This window comes from Euwallacea similis, chromosome 8 (genome assembly GCF_039881205.1).
Source record: "Euwallacea similis isolate ESF13 chromosome 8, ESF131.1, whole genome shotgun sequence".
In the NCBI taxonomy this organism is placed as follows: domain Eukaryota; kingdom Metazoa; phylum Arthropoda; class Insecta; order Coleoptera; family Curculionidae; genus Euwallacea; species Euwallacea similis.
In genome coordinates, this window is record NC_089616.1 from 3704803 (window position 1) to 3718786 (window position 13984).

At 36.1% G+C, this 13984-nt stretch overlaps 1 protein-coding gene across 2 annotated transcripts in view; it reads left to right on the forward strand.

The window, feature by feature from the left end:
- Window positions 1–282: 282 nt before the first annotated feature.
- The window catches only part of Abd-B (Abdominal B), an 80033-nt gene continuing 66331 nt past the window's right edge, over window positions 283–13984 (forward strand). The window contains exon 1 of one of the 2 annotated variants that reach the window (XM_066392527.1): window positions 283–321. The gene's annotated coding sequence lies outside the window, so the exon portion shown is untranslated. Of the gene's footprint in view, window positions 322–11703; window positions 11885–13984 lie in introns of those variants that run through there. The other variant, XM_066392524.1, reaches the window with a different exon arrangement.

Sequence of the window (13984 nt, forward strand, 5' to 3'; positions counted from 1 at the left end):
CATGTAACTATAAAGAACAACGGCGGTTCTTTGATAAGCCGCCATAGCTACAGTGGTACCATTTTCTCAACCTTCGATTAGTGTTTATTCCAGAGACGAATAAGCGATGAGTGTATACATTAGTGTTTCTAACAGTTTACCAAATTAAACTATCGGCATGTTTTTAACGGAGTGTTCGAAATTTTCCGAACTTTGAATTAGAAAATGGAACAGTTTATGGAACATGTGATGGTGTTTGGTTAAACCATAATTGTTTATATTTGCCTTGGAGGGGAGAAACGATGGGGGCGAGGTGCAAATGGATGAATTATTGGGCTTCTGGTGAGTATGTAGGAACAACAAGAAATATACCAAGTTTTTTAAAAGTAAATAAGTCATACAGAAGAATTATATAGCGGTCCATTTTTTAAGAATTCAGTGAAATTTTAAATTGAGTTTGACTTTTAGCATCAGAATCGCAAAAACCTCGGATGATGGAGACATATCTTTAATATATATCAATTTGAAGCCCTTTAGAAATATTTTTATGGTAGTTGCTTCACTACATAATTAAAGAGATACTGACACTCAAAGTTTCAAAAAATATTTAAAAAATGTTTTTTTTTTATTTGTAGCATTGCAGGAAGCAGCGCCGGGTCTAATAAAAAAATATACGTATTTTTGTCCTCTTTAGATTGGTATTATATCCAAATTTATTGCTCTTGTCGTTTTCGAGTTACTGATGTTTAATAATTGAAAAATATTTCCTAAAAAAAATTGAAAATAAAAAATTGTCACTGTCAATGATGGACACTTAAGAAATTGAATCGGTGAGATTCAGAACAGTACAAGAGTCCAAAATTTACCGTTTTTAAGGAACATATCTATTTTTTTGTTATGCAAAGCTGCATCAAATGAGTAAGAGAACAGTCTCAAAACTACATTGTTAAGGTGATTGCTTAAGCTTACGGAATACCGTTGAGAAGAAGAACAGTACAAGTCCACAGTGGTTTTTAGGGAAAAGTTTAAAAGTGCTTGGTTTATCAAAACATATTGTTAGTTCAAAAGGTGTAAAAAATATGCTATACATATAATAATTTGTGTGAATAACCTCAGACAATAAAAAGCACAAAAAATAAGATAAACATTATTTTTTATTTTCCCAAAAATCATGATTTTGGACTTGTACTGTTCTTAATCTCACCGATTCAATTGGCCAAACGAGGTTCGACTTCGTTAGAAAATCTTTTTCTTTCCCTTAAAAAAAATTAATACTTCAATTTAGAGCTGCGATTCCTAAATTATACCAATTTTCTATTTACATATGCTTGGAGGAAATATAGGGTTCGTGGGTCAACTCACGGCTAACTATCACAGAAAATTTATTTACATTTTGGGGGCCCATAACGTAATTATTAGGGAAGATATGAACGTCAACTCTATATTAGAGTCAAGCCCTCATTGTACCCCCCTTCAACCCCAAGCAATTGCCCAAAAGAGGCAAAAGTGAAATCGTTATCTACTTGATCTGGTCTTTTTTTAGTCTGAGTAAAAGAAGCTCACGGTTCACATCAATTTCTGCGGTTTGAATCAAGTTTTAGCCTGCACATTGACTTAATGAGCTAGCACCTCTGATCCGAACTAATCTAAACAAAACAGCAGTACCTAGAGGTTTGGTTTAAGGTGATTTTGTTTTTGATCCTCGTCATCTTGGCAACCAACTTTATCAAAACTTTTAGTCAACATATTTCTCATTCTTGCAATTCAGCAACACTACAAATTCCAACCTTAATCAAAAGGCCATTTCCCTCGTCTAACGCTACTTCATCCCCCCCACCCTTCGGAATTTCAGCCATGCGGCCCTAATAGATCACTTTGACAGCTGCCCTTGGCCCTGGCCAATCAAAACGCATCTCTTCTATCGATTTTGTTTCCCGCCATATCCGGGCTCTTATGAATTGACTCTTTTCTCGCTCGGCGTCAACGCACACTTGAGCTGCGTGCATGTGTATCTCTGAAGGTTTGATTGCTGTTGTCTTAAGGGTATTTATATCGGTTTCCATGGCGACTGCCCCTTCATGAGGCATCATCAATGGGGTGCTAAAACCAAAACAAAGAGTACGATTAGGGGGTGATTCGTATGAGTAATTGGTTTTTTTATGGTGGATAAGTCAAGGATCGGTTGAAAAATTTCCACGTTACAAGGTCCAATTACTACTACAAGTGGGGTGTTGCGTACACTCTACCTCGCCGTTTAAATACCTACTATAACATAAAATCCCACCATGATAATAACTTACACCAGAAGAGCATTAATAATGCGCCATGATTTACAGCTAACTGAAGGGCGTAAAGTATGTTAAATTTATTATCCAAAAGCGGTTCTTACCAACCTGGATCGTAAATTAAAGCCCTCAGAGAAGTACTAAGTTACATGAAACAGATGCGCCATATACAGAATTCTCGAGAATTTATCGGAAATAATAGATTTAAAACTATTGGACACGATTGAATGCGACTTAAGTCTCATAAAGCACATTAAGTTCGTCTTTACTTCAGCAAGCAGCTCTAAAGTAGTCACAAGATTTTGGTTTTACGCTTTTAACGAAATTATGCTTTAATGGAATATGGCAGCCATGAATTTCCGTTATGGTTACTTAAAAGCCCGTAATGTGAATTTTAGTGCCTCTTCCTTTTAACCTTAAATATGTAAGGCACAGGGTGTGAACCGGCGTGGGGCCCTGCACTAAAAACGGCCCTTTTTACTGTCCAATCCACTTAAAAATGGTCACGATTGATTTACGATTATTAAAACAGCAGAGCTGATTTCTTATTTCCACGGACAACTCCAACTAAAATTTTGAAAATTAACACCATAAGACGGGTTTGTTTGCTTTTTACTTTTTCTGTTGATTTTCTCAATTCTGTTTAAACTAACTGAGCCAATGTAAATAAAGACCAAACACATTTTGGGATTGGTTTACACAAGGGTGTTCCTTATTTGAAATCTCAGTTTATATTTTAACTTTATGTTTGCAATATGATTGCTTCATTGAGAAATTGCGTGTGAATGTTTGAAAAGTGATGTATTTTCTGGTTTGCAGTGGAAAATCCAATGCCACGAAATGAATGCTCCTTTTTTTTCAGCATTGATATACAAGGTGTAACATATCACCATGAAGATATTTCAGGGGGCGATAATACACTCACTTTCACATGAAATGCACCACCCAGTAATAATAACAATTAAGTCTTGTAATTTTGGCAAAATAATGCTTCATAATAGAGTATCAAATGATCAGACTTTCAGTAAAAAAGAAAGAATGCTGGTGGTTTTTTTGTCATCGACCTATTAGATTTTTTATTCAATTGTAAATAAATAAAATAATATTTACATCGAAATATCAGTTCATTTTGTTATTGAACTGTGAACAAGACATCTCAAAATGCCCCCAGGGAGACAGCGTCGAAATTTTTCCCACGTTTCGGATTTTGATAGAGAGCGAATTATCGGCATGAAAGAGGGTGGACTTTCTTTTCGTGAGATTGCCCGAAGAATGAATCGGAACCACACCACGATTGCGAGAGTATGGTCTTCGTGGTCTGAAGAAAGGGTTCAGCGACATCGTCCAGCTGGACGTCCTCCCTGTAGCAGCAACGCACGTGAAGATCGACTTCTTAGACGGATGGCCATTGGTGATCGATTTCAAACAACAATGTCTGTTGCAGTAGATTGGATGGGAGCTCTAAATCGTCGGGTGTCGATGACAACAGTTTACAGAAGAATTTCGTCTTTTGGCCTGCATTTATACCGCCCAAATCTACGACTGCCACTAACTGCCCAACACCAAGCTTCCAGATTGGCCTGGTGTCAAGAACGAATTGATTGGAATCATGAGTGGAACAATATGGTCATCAGTGACGAGTCGCGATTTTGTTTATGGATCAATGATGGTCGTAGAAGAGTCAGACGATACCGAGGTGAAAGAAGAAATTTGCAATTTTCTGAAAGGCGCCACACAGCTTTAACACCTAGTGTGCTGGTCTGGGGTGCGATATGTGTTGGCCGAAGATCTTCTCTTGTGTTCGTTCCAGGCACCCTAAACGCACGTCGCTACATTGACAATGTTGAGGCCAATATTAGTACCTTTCATGCAAACTTTACCAAATGGCATTTTCCAACAGGATAATGCAAGACCACATAGTGCGAACATTACTCGACGATACCTGGAAGAAGCACAATTGGAAATACTGCCTTGGCTTGCACGGTCACCGGACCTATTGCCCATCGAACATCTTTGGGATATGATGAGTCGCCGTCTTCGAAATTTACCGCGGCCTCCAAACAATGTGGATGACCTACGACATCATCTTGAGGTAGCATGGAATGAAATACCCCAGGAAGATATTGATCATTTGTTGCAAAACATACCGCGAAGAGTACGTGCTTACATTGCCGTACGAGGCGATGTCACTTATTATTAATTTTTTCATTATCAAATGTTGTATCTTTTAACTGAAAGTCTGATCATTTGATACTCTATTATGAAGCATTATTTTGCCAAAATTACAAGACTTAATTATTATTATTACTGGGCGGTGCATTTCATGTGAAAGTGAGTGTACTTTGTAAACTAATAAATAAATGCTAACAGACCCATGGTCAAAATCGCATCGTTTCGATATGCAGGATGGGAAAGTTCACATTTTTTTTTATATTTTGCGTTTTTCTTACGTATGCTTTAAATTAAAATTTTGAAATTTCGTAAACCTATTTCCTTTAAGTCTCTCAACGACAAAATGTCAAAATCGTCGGTAGCCATGTATGGGGTGATATGTTTTTTTGGGTCATGCACTATTTTATGCTCTGAATTTCTTTTCTGGAACATCCTGTATGAATTCTGACACCAAATTTAAATTCCTTCTTCAATTTTTCAGATTTTCGGTCTTTTGCAGTATTTTCGTATCTTTCACCGTTTTCATAGAATGTACAAAAACATCTATCGATACAAATTAGGAATTTAAAGGAAATAAGGGAAAAATAAATATCCGACTCAGGTAACAGCTATCTGAAGCAATTTGTAACATTTAATCAAATTTAGAAAAATAAATCTAAACAAACGCAAAATTATAAAAACTGTTAAAAATATCCTTTAAAAAATATGAAAGTTTGCCACCCTGTATATCTAAAATAGTGCGTTTTTGATTCTGGGGCTAATTACTATTTTTTTATTATTTTGCAGCATACTATCGCTCCTTGAAATATCTCTGTGATGATATGCTAGACTGTGTGTTGCAGTGCCAAGTATCATGAAAATTAAATTTGAAACTCGTTCAGTTTGTACTTTAAAGTAAGGAGTGTTATGTATCCATATGTTCATCTCTATCGCTTTTTGAGATTCGGAGCTACACTTTCTGTAGATTTCTTTATAAAATTTTAGCAAGCTGCAATGAATTTTGTACGTTTATGTAGTGTATATTTTTGCATTTTCCGAGCTCTTATACGTGTACACTTTGGGGTTTTGTCTGGTAAACACGTCGCTATAACCAATTTAATCGATTTTTGAGATGCAAAGTTACAAAAAGATGAGACAACATTCGTAAATTCTATTCAACTTGACCAAACACTTTCCTGAACATTTGCAAATCACCACCTTTGCCAGTTTTCAAGTTTTTAACGCCGATATCTCAGGATCTGGTGGAGCAATTGCCTTAAAGAATCATTCGAATTAGTCGCCTCGAGGCGCTCTACCGGCCTGCATAAACGAGGTTGTAACATCTTTTTTAGTTTCTGAGTCACGAGACTACGTGTTATTGCTGTTTTGGAAGAGCTGCGAAATGAAGCTCCTTAAAAATGCATTTTCAAGGTACCAGAACCTCAGTTGAGGTATTCGAAATCCGGATATTAAACCGAAAAAACAATGGCTCAAAAAATTCGATCAGTTCCTCAAAATTTCCCAAGGGAGAAGGTACTTGCTTTTTACCAGTTCTCAAACTTTATACGGCGATATATCAGGGACCCGTTCAGAAATTGTCTCAAAAAGTTCCTCAAAATTATCAACTTGATGCGCCCTTTAGGTCCACACAAAGTTGCAACGTCTCTTTTAGTTGCTTAAGAATAGGGTTACGTTAGTATTTATTTTTAAAAATCCCTATTATCGATTTTCATAACATGATATCGAAGTTTGTGTAAAGTTTCGTGAGGAATTTCTCAGATTTTTAATAGATTTTTTTCTGAAAATTTCTGGGATGAATTGAAATTAGCCAAGTTCAAGAATCGTATATACTCAGCTCCCAGTCATGCAAAATTGCCCTAATTTATTCCTAATTAAATATGGCTGAGATCTCCCTGCTTAAACGCCAAAAAGGATCACCCTGTATTGAAGAGAATTCCCAGAAAAATTCCATCATTTAAGATGACAAATTTGCATCATTTTTTTGTTAAAAAAAACGCCTGGCAATGACGCATAATATTCAAAAACGAAGGTTCTATCGTTACTTTCACACTACCTCCTCGGTTAATTACCCACTGTTTACCAGAAAAATTATCACAATGGCTCTGTTCCAACGCCACTTCTTTAAAAAAATACCTCGAAACTGAACTTAATCCCGATGAATGCAAAGAGCCCATCTGAAGGTAAATCTGCCTTGAACATTATCTTCATCTTCGCTAAGTGTTTGGCCAAATAATGGCTTTTTTGTCAAAAGAAAAAGGTGAGATGCATTCAAATGAGGTGAGATGTGAAAGACTTTTTTGTTAAGGATATTAGGACGAGTTCGGTTGCATGGGGATCACATAGTGAATTTTTCTCAGAGGTAATTTGTTAAAATTATTTTTTGGCGTTCGAAGCAAATTAACCCAAAATGAAAATGTATCTCATTCCCCGACAAGTGGGCATTAAAACTCACGTGTGCGAGGCATTAATGGCCGCTCTCCTTAAAGGAACGGCACAGACACAGCTTTCCCATATGTCGAAAAGAATAAGAGCATGATGCGAGCGCATGCCTTCGGTCTCTTTCAGCATTTGCTCTTTTCATGTGTGCGCTTTCCTACAGAGCGCAGGCGCCTTGTCGCTGAACGTCTACAGCGACAAACTTTGGTGATTGTGAAAACCATTTCGTGTTAGCTGTAGCTTTCGAAAAGCGGTTTTCGGGAAAATAGACGAACCGTTTTCTTTGCTTCAAATCCAGGTAAATGTGAGTGAGGTTGAATTTTAAGTTGTGAGTGAGGCTTGAGGCAGATTGAGCGTCGAGACGCTGCGTCAGGGAGCGACTGGAGTTGTAGAAGTTTCCATATAGTAAGTTTTTCGTTTTGGAGTTTTTGGAAATTTTATGTATTCATCAGGTTAAAAATATGTAGCCAATTTTTCTAAATTAGTTAAATTGATTTTTTCCTGGACGTGATAATATCAAGTATCAGAACCTAAGTCATGAGATGCTCGCTTCCTGCCGGTCCTTAAAAGGAACGATAAAGTAGCTATGCCACCACTAGGTAGCTATGTTAGAAACTCGGAAACAACAGAAATATTAACCAAAGTCACCATTCTCGTAGAAATTATTAAAGTTCGAGAAATGAAACACCCCACAGAATATCCATTTTAAGGCAGCTACATGCCCGTATTCAGCAACTGGTGTTTGCAACTGGATGGTACATTAATAGCCTCTAATTAATTTTTATTTTAATAAATGTCTATTTTAACACACCTATGTGTCAATTCTCCTTGTTACCGAACTATATGAATTTACTTATATTGGTACCGTTCTATAAGAACTCCTCTCCAGTTTTACTTGTCGCTTAAGACTACCTTTCCCACGATGTAGATGTAGCGGCCCTTGATCTTTCCCTTTCTAAGGCCCAGTTTTTCAAACTTCTGATAACTTTGCCAACACAGTAACTTCCATGAAAATCTATAAATTGACCAATGCTCTGCTTTGCTTTCACCGTATCTATTTAGAAATTAAAAAACCAGGCCTTAGAAGAATATGCGATGGCCGAAGGTGTGATTTATCTACCTGAACTAAAAAAAGAACTGAAAGCCTAAAAACATCTGATTTCAGTTAAAAGATTCAATTTCAAAAAGTGATGTTGATTCTGTAGTATTCAGGCTCATTCTGTAGGGAGATGGAACAACGATAAAAATTGTCAGAAAACTTGTATATGAACGCTGAAAGAATTCTTAAGAAAATTCAAAACTAGAGAATTAATTTGGGAATTTAGTATTGATTCATAATGAGATGAAAAAGACGAAAAATAAGCGGATTCATTCATTGTTTTGTCGAAAATCTTGTCACTTACGCTATTATTAATAAAATTTGTACAATTGGAAGGAAGAAGAGTCCCTCTATGAAGACTTCAAAAATGATCTAAAAAATTAGGAAAAAAACTTTTGATCTTTTTTCAAAGATCCTCCATTTTCAACCGACCCTTAAGGCGGATCTCTTTATAATTTACTACTACACTTCGAAATTACCTTCTAGAGATATTTACTGGTTAAAGATAACAGTGACAGGTGCACAAAATTTAGGGGCTATTAAATTAGGAACCTGTCCCTGATTGAATTTTGATACCTGAGGATAAACTACGAACAGTGGCGCACACAAAGAATTTTCCAAATCATTCAGCCATTAACATACAAGCCTCAAATAATTTTTTATTTTTATTTTCAAACTGCTTTATGAGCAATTTTTCAGGACTCCTGAGTCCATCGAATTCGTGATATTCGATGCATGTGACCCACTAAAAATACTATTAGATAAAATATTGTTTTAGTTTCGGCAAGATCATCTGTGATCTTTGTTTACATTGCTAATATTTACATTATAAGCTATAGTTAGGAATGTCTAAAATAAATTCTCAGAAAATGTGACAAATTGTAGTCTCTGTAGCTTTACAGATGCTCTCACGGTTTTTCATGTAAAAAACATTTTTAGATAAATATGTTTTCCACGTCTGAGGAGTTATTCATTCTTTTCACAATTTTTGGAAATAACGCCTCTTCGATTTTACGCTTTTCCTTCCTTAGTTCCTTGATAACGATCCTCTTAATTTTGCAACCGGTATCAAAAGCGTGTTAACATTTGTTTGATCTAACAAACTCTTTATTTTTGGTGTAATTTTGGTACTTTTTAATTCTCTTTTTTAAAGGTCTAAATGCATTCCTAATATAAAATTTAGCAGACTTGCAAAGAATTTTGTACTACACTTTTTACGTGTCCTCATTTAGTGGGTCTATCGTTGCAAGTTTGAAATGTAGTGAGTCCTCAAAGCTATTCTAAAATCGTCTTTGTTTCCTAAGCGTCTAATTAGATCTTATATACCGGCTATGTATGGCATAAAAAGTTGTGCAATTTATAAAATTTCACTCTATAAATCGAGCTTGAAAAGAGTAAATCTCGAACGCAGTCGCCTCAAACAATTGATCTGGCCCTATGCCGACAATGTAAATCTGTCGCCAAGTATGTTCGAAAATTTTAATTTCCAAACCGCTGATTTCACAGCGTCTTAGCAAAAATGAAATCTTGTTCGGGTTAGTTCAGGTTAGATTCAGTTCATATTAACTTTGCTTGGTCATATAGACATTTTAAACATTTCTTTTGTTTACTTGTTTAAAGGAACTGTGTCATCTCTCGGTGATTAAGAAGAGGAGTTTCGGGGATTTGTACAACTTAAATATTCCCCTTTGATGCATTTTAGTTTACCGTTTTTTTTTTGGCGTTTCTTCTCTTTTCTTCTAGGTTCTTAACATTAACAGTGGTATCCGTTCGAGTCTCTAATGAAGAATACTGCTTTTTACTGAAAATGGTGTGCCCCACTCTTATTCGAGTGTAAGGCGTTATCAGCAAAAATGAAAAAAAAACTGTTTTTAGATGTTTACATGACTTTAAGTACATTTCGCAGTACAAAAATTATCTCTCTGCCTGTACTAAAATTTATAAATCTGTAAGTAGACTGACTGGCACCAGTGTTGCTCAATATGCTCAGTTATGCATGAATTTCATCATATTAGTTACGTAAATATCGCGTTCCTAAACTAACTTTCGTCATAATTCTTACTAGTACGCGCCAACAAATAAGTCAAGCTTATTGAGTTTTATTTGTGTTTACTAGTGACGGGAAAGATAGTTGGTTTTCCTTATTTCTCTTGATTACTCAACTCTATAAATATTTAATATTTGGTTAGAGAGTGTGCGTTTGCGTTATTTAGCTGGTTTGTTAGAGAAGTTAAAAATTTTCACTAAAAAAAGTACTCTAGAGATAAAATATTAAAATCGTATCCTTGCACATCAGCCTTAAGGAGGGTGACGGTCCAGGACAGCAAACCAGGAAGGGCGATGGACTTCTTTGGTCGGCAGTTTTTCTTGGGGTTAGGGGGTAGTGATTAACAATTTCGCCGAGTCGGACTTGCTAAAGCCGGCCCTGGTGGTACGTATGTTAAACTGCCCCTGGCTTCTCCTTCTACTGTGGTCATTCAAATGTCGGGATTTGTTTGTTTACAACAATGTTTAACAAAACTATATTGCCGCCTGTTATAATGTATTTACTCGGCTGGAAAGTCAAAGTACTAAAACTGACCTATAGAGTCTTTAAATTATGTCATAAAGCTTTGTTTGTAGCATTGGTTAGTAGCCATTTCAAACAAGAGTAAAATATTAAGCATGTTTGCTTATGTGTTTATAGGATTGTAGATTTTATTTCACCACCGCACATTAATCATTTATAGGAACGTGGAGACACGAGTGTTAAAATTTAAACGGTCGTCATATCATTAAGGAACCATCAATTTCAATGTAATCGCCATGATTTTATTGGGCGATTAAATATTTTGCGGGATAATCATTTATCACTATAGTTACCCAATTATATTCATGCTAAAATGCATTTAAACTCAGCTGATTCGAAGTATCAATGACAGCTCATCGAATACTTAGTGGACTGACTGGCACCGGTGCCGAGTGGTCTACTCACCATGTCAGGCTGCAAGTATAGAATAATGAAATATAAGCCTTTCAGAATAGTTTCAAACAAACCGCTATTCTGTGCTGTAAATTCGCTCATCATTATCTTAGCTGAAACTAATAAGAAATGTAAACATTTTGTAATGACACGTCATGTCGGTTGAAGGGTGGATAATGCGACACAATCATTATTCTCTATCGACATGGTGAAGGGAAATATGCGAAAAAAACATGCTTTTCCTTTGGAATGAAGTTTCTGCAGGGACTTTTATTTCCCTTTATACTCACAGTCCCCAAAAATACATTTAGTTCTAGCACACCTCCCTCCACCCCTAACGGCAATCCTTCAGAACCTAAAAAATCTGTCGTCTCTATAGTGATATTCCCACTTTCTAGACATTTACTACTCGCCCTCAAAGAAATGCTTTAATGTGATGAAATCTCAAATTTATTCCAAATTCCCGCCAAAAAACCATGCATTTTACTCAATAACCTGAAAAATTCAAATTCTGTTGGCCGTTCAATCATCATCTGGGATAAAACATGGATCCACATCGGGCGTGGCCTGATCGCAGTAAGCCCCGGCTGTTTTATGATGGTTCCCGCACATCGACCAATGCCGGCATCAGTCGTCATGTCGGGCGGGTCGTGCGCCATTGACGTCGAGCATTGGCATTGGCTGATGTGCCCAACGTCAGCGACATAAATCAAGACCCATTTGACGCATGACTATCAGCCGTAAAAGCGGCGACCGCGCAGGAGTATGTTTATCTTCGTCTATCTTGTGAGTTAAGGGGTGTGAAACGATCGAGGGTGCGGCCATGTTGTTGAAACCTATCGATTCGTGAGTGGTTTGAGCGGGGGTTGATGGAGACAACTGCACAGGGTTTGGGATTAGTTCGGGGGTTTGCCACGAGATGGGATGAGTTTATGTTTTATGGATTTTTGGGTGAGTTAGGCCATAGATTAGTGTGATAGTACGTCGAGAAAGTGTTTGGATTTTTTCAAGTTTCTATATATTTTCGCACGTTCGAAGATTAGGTGCACTAAGTGACAATTTATCATAGGCGGAGCTATGTAAATTTTGATACGCAGGGATTCACCTTTATGATTTTATGATTTTCCATAGATTTTCCAAAAATGTTTAACAAAAATATTTCCCGTGTACATTTCATTTTTTAGTTTTTGACTATTTTTTAGAATTTTTCGTCAGATGAATTTAACCTAAGGGTCAGGAATTTAAATTGTTTATTATAGCGAAACTTGGAAACGTTGAAAGAGGCCTGGTTGATATCAAACTTTGGGTAGGTACTTATGAGCTTGAAACAAAAGTAGGACGTGATGTTGCCAAATCATGATCTTCAATAAAAAAACACAATGGAAATTTGTCAACATACAAAACAACGCCAAGCAAAAATTTGTCAACACACAAAGTGTCAAATTGTTCTGATCATAATGTTAAGAGATTTATTGCTGTCCTGGACTTATCCAAATTCATTGGATTATTTTTCCTTTTTTTTGCCTGTTTCTCACTGTGTCTTCATAACTTTGTTCATGCATGGGCTCATATTTGAAAATGTCATCTAATTCATTTACTTAAAAATTTCTTTCCTTCTCCCCTCTCATCAGTTTCCTCCATTTTTATTAACTTTAATATTTTTTTTCCTTGTTTAATATTATTCACTTCTATGATTTTACGAATTTTGACCAAACCGTAGATGTAGCAATGTGCGTTTTAGTGTTCGACACAGTGCGCAGGAATTTGACAGGAACCTGTGGCTAATGTTAAGCAACGTTGCCGGATATTCGTCAATTGCTCTATGTAATAACGTGACTGCTACAATTATACTATAGAAAAAGCTACTAAAATTATATTAAACTGCGAAAATGACAACGTGGTATTTTGCATCTGTTCTTTGTGGAATGTATAAGATCCTTGACAGTGACAGAAAACAACGTTGCCAACTGAGATAGACAAGCTGTCTATAAAGGAGTTTTTGATTTAAAAGTAAGCGAATAAATGACCTCCGGGTGAGCCTGAAATACATGCGATTACCGTTCCATTACGCCAAAGATATCCGTAGTTTTTTGAGGGGGATTTCCAGAGGATATTCAGTACGTACTTTTCTAATCAGTAAGTAGTAATTTCGTAATGTAATCATACAAATTTTAGATGAATGATATATTTACGTTAATGCTTTTAAGTGCGTATAAACAAATTAACGTTAGCTTAATTCTAAATTTTATTTCGTCCTCAGACGCGTACAGTTTTTAATTAGCCAATAATGCAAGATCAATTAAAGTCAGACTATCGCAAATACGACAATTGGAAAATGTACTATAATTTTTTTTTGCTTTTACAAAGAAAAGAACTAAAAACTAAAAAACGTAATAATCAATTGAACAGAGGGTTCATTTTCTGCGGGAAACAGTTTGAGTCGGAATTTTTCGCAGAAATAGGTGCAATAAATATGAAGTGAGTAATAAAATTAAGAAATGGAAGCTTCAAGCAAAATGGAAATTTGCAAACCAATTCGCTTGCAAATTTCCATTTTGTAATTTTATTGCTTATTCCATACTCGTTGCTCCTGCTTTTACGCAAACGCCAAAAACTTCAAAATGACACAATAATTAAGTCAAAATCAGATCAGGACTGGTCCCAAAGCTGTATTAAAACTAATCATAATAACCCACACAACAAAACTATTTTCCTGGCAATATCCATTAAGTTAACGACGTGGTTATGACGGTATAATGTTTTTTACCAAAGTGTTTTCGATAAGTGGTTTGTATTAAAGTTATTATTGATGGGCATAATAATAAAACAGTAGCCCTGCCTCACTTTTATGACAGCCTATAAAATTTTCATTCGGAGCTAATAATTGATTGATGGACGGCGGTGAAAGGGAACATCTCATTGTTATGTCCTCACTATCGTTAGGGCGAAGAAACAACATTTTTCTTTTTTTTTTGGACTTTTTCAGAGGACTCAATTTTGGTTATCGAATAAAGTTATAATGTCTGAGAAGGGAATTCGTATACGTGCCAT